The sequence below is a fragment of the Vipera berus genome, assembly GCF_964194415.1.
Source record: "Vipera berus genome assembly, chromosome: W".
In the NCBI taxonomy this organism is placed as follows: Eukaryota; Metazoa; Chordata; class Lepidosauria; order Squamata; family Viperidae; genus Vipera; species Vipera berus.
The window spans coordinates 75,403,334-75,407,232 of record NC_138210.1 but is presented as its reverse complement, the minus strand read 5'-3'; positions in this window follow the sequence as shown (position 1 = coordinate 75,407,232).

The window sequence follows — 3,899 nt, the reverse complement described above, 5'->3', positions numbered from 1 at the left end:
GGGCTGGACTAGAAGACCTCCAGGGTCCCTTCCACCTCTATTCTATTCTATTCTATTCTATTCTATTCTATTCTATTCTATTCTATTCTATTCTATTCTATTCTATTCTATTCTATTCTATTCTATTCTATTCTATTCTATTCTATTCTTAAAATACAGAATAGTAAAACAATAAAATATAAAATAAAATACTAAAATAAAATAAAATATAAAATAGTAAAATGAAATAAAAAATAAAATGAAATAAAGTAAAATAAAATCGAAAATAGTAAAATAAAAGAGCAAAATAATAAAATAAAATAAAATAAAATTTATTTTAAATTTCAGCAAATTTAAGATGCCGGGGTTTCAACTTCCAGAATTTCCCAGCTGTGCCCAACCGCGGGTTGGTGTAGATGATCTCGAGAGTTCCCCTCGAGGCTGACTACCAATGGATAGTCAAAGGGGAACTCTGGGTGGGTGGGGGAAAGGAGAAAACCCCTCAGTGGAACCTACCGTGACACAACTGTGTAGGATGAGCCGTCCACCCACTTCCAGCTGCCGTCAGCATCTGTCAGCCCGATCCATGTAAAGTGAGGCTTGACACGCACCGAAACAAATTGCTGTCAGAAAAAAAAAGAATAGAAGAAGGTTGAGGCACCCCAGTACCCCAAAATCTTGGCCTGCCAATGTAGAAATGTCCATCCCAGCATACAATACACTTGGGGGGAAAATATCTAGTCAAAAAATATCTGGGCAATAGATAGATAGAAACATCTATTTCAGCAACTTTAAGTGGGATGGACTTCAACTCCCAGAATTCCTCAGCCTGCAAACTTGGCCCCTTTAAGATTTGTGGACTTCTGGCTTCTGGTTTGCACTAGCGGTGCTGGCGGACGTTCGAAGAGACCGCTCTCTCTGCCGCCTGGTTTTCCTCCATTGGGAGACCCTGAAAAAGAGTCGAAAGTCGCCCTGGAGAGGGGACGACCGTGAGAAGGCCCTCCAACTGATCATGGAGGGGTGACACACACACACACCCGTTTGGTCCAGAGCAGCTCCTTTGGATCGACGAAGAAAAGATCGGCCATCAATATGGCCGATCATTAAGCCGTACCCAGCCGAAAGCCAACTTACCTCCAAGCACAATGAAAGCAACACGGAGGAATTGGGTGAGACCTTACATTTCTTACTTCCCCAACTACTTTCCTGTGGGAGCGTTTTTGAAAATTTGTTCTACCCCTTTGGAATGGTGGCGTTTGCCTACCTGGGGAGTTAAAACTTCAAAAAGAAAAGTATAACTAAACTAAATAACTAAACAATTGGACTTGCACCTTTTGGATATTTGGGGTCCCAAAAAGTTCCTATTTCTACGGGGACCTATTACCCTATCTACTTGTTAAGCTGGAAAAAAAAAGAAGAAGGGAAAAACTTAAACTGGATAAAAGCCTAATTTGAGTCTGTAAAAAGATTTTATATGCTATCGAGGACATCGTGTGGCTAAATCTGGTATAGCAAGGAAATTTTTCTTTCACTGTGAGACCTGGCTACGGCCTAGATTTGTCCTTTGCACTATCTAAAAAAGTTAAGAACTTGAAACAGCTGGCGGTGAAAACTTCTAGGAACAGTGGAGGTGGACATTCACTGACTCATATCAAAATAGCCTCCACTAAAGAACTATCTGTAAACACCTTAGAAATGGAGGAATACTACCCACAACTTAACTATAAGCTTAAACTTGAAAAATTCTTGAAGCTACTGAGCTAATGAATTCCAGACCGAAAGACAAAGGTGCCAGCCTAAATTTACAAAACGAAGCCCTGATTTCAATGGATGAACTTACAATCGAAAAAGCAACAGAAGAGGAAGAAATTAATATCAAGACGGAGGACTTTAAAGAACAACTAGTACAATCTACTGAGAACTTTGATACCATACTTTGATTTCCACTATGAAATCTACAACTCAAAAAAATGACACAAGCCGAAGAAAGCAACGCTAAGATGGAGGGTCCTTACAAGTACAGCATACTGAGAATTTAGACAACCAAACAACAACTACAACACTGGACATGACCTCTTACTCAAGCCAGATGAAACCAGAAGAAGAAGAAGAAGACCAGAGTTAGACTTTAAAAAAACGTGGCCTTTTACTTGAGCTGTTTTCACGTGTCTTTTGAATGCTGCCTAAGATTGCTTAATTGGGGTGTCTTTGTAATGTTTGCTGACTGTGCAGACATGCAGTCTCCAGGACGATCATTGGTTGGCTCTGGGGCGGGCCGCCACCTAGTGGCCAACCGTATAAGTAGCTGTGCAGACGCCTCTGATTCAGTTCTGTTCCTGTTCTACAATAAAGCAATGTTCCTGTTTGAACCCTCTCGTCTCTCCTCCTGCTTGCAAGAAACCCAGTACACAACAAACGGGTTTCTTTTTTTTAATTATTATTATAATGGAAGAGCCTAAACATTTACTTAATGGGCTAAGGGGAGACTTTAAAAGATATCAATTGATTTAATATTTAGGATTTAGATTTACAAGGGAAATGAAAATTAGCTATCAGAATATAGTTTTGAATTATAATACGGAAGTTGGATGCAGACAATAAAGGATACTTTATTAGTAAGTGATGAGGTCCTAGGATGACAAATAGAATGTATTTGTGAAATAAAATAAGAATGTATTTAACTAAGCAATATGTGTATTTTAGACACGACAACTACTATGTAATGAAACGGGAAATTTGGGTTACCCGAAAGCTAAATATTATGGATCTTAAAGGCTAAATTAGGGCACTGTAATTGACTCACTGGAGAAGAGCCTCATGCTGGGAAAGGTGGAGGGCAATAGAAGAAGGGGAAGACAGAGAATGAGGTGGCTGGATGGAGTCACTGAAGCAGTAGGCGTGAGCTTAAATGGACTCCAGAAGATGGTAGAGGACAGGAAGGCCTGGAGGAACGTTGTCCATGGGGTCGCGATGGGTCGGACACGACTTCGCAACTAACAACAATTGAAATGAGGTAAAATTTAAAAACAGGACATGATAAGTATACGTAAGTAAAAATATATTGATAAATGTTTTAATTTAACTGATCGTGTTATAATTAGAAATGTATTAACTTGATTGCAATATAGTAATTAAGGGAAATAGGGAGTTTTTGATGATGTAACCTGAGATATGTACAAAAGATTTTGTTATTGGAATACTGATTACCCAATCACCACGTTGCTTCCTAAATATCTGGATGTAAAATTGGAAAATTAATAAAAGTTGTTTAAAAAAAAAAGGGTTGTGGACTTCCAACTCTTGAAAAATTCTGGGTTGTCCACAAGTCAACAAGTCCACAAGCCAGTGATGCCCTCGCCGTGATGTCCCGTTGCCTGGAGGCAGTGAGGGTCTGGATGGGGAGAAACAGGCTTCGTCTTAATCCCGACAAGACCGAGTGGCTGTGCATACCGGCATCTCGGGTTACCCAGTTTATTCCATCTTTAACTATGGGGGGTGAGGTGTTACCCCCCATAGATAGGGCTCGCAACTTGGGCGTCCTCCTTGATTCACAGCTCAATTTTGAAGATCATATAGGAGCTGTGACCAGGGGGGCTTTTGCCCAGGTTCGCCTGGTGCACTAGTTGCAGCCCTATTTGGACCGAGATGCCCTGTGCACGGTCACTCATGCGCTCGTGACCTCTCGGATAGACTACTGCAATGCTCTCTACATGGGGCTGCCCTTGAGGACCACTCGGAGGCTCCAACTGGTGCAGAATGCAGCCGCGCGAGTTGTGATGGGGGTCTCCCGATACTCCCATGTAACACCTCTTCTCCGCGAGCTGCATTGGCTCCCAGTTGCCCTCCGGGTGAGATTCAAGGTGCTGGTGATGACCTACAAAGCCCTAAATGGCATGGGTCCGGGTTATTTATGGGAGCAC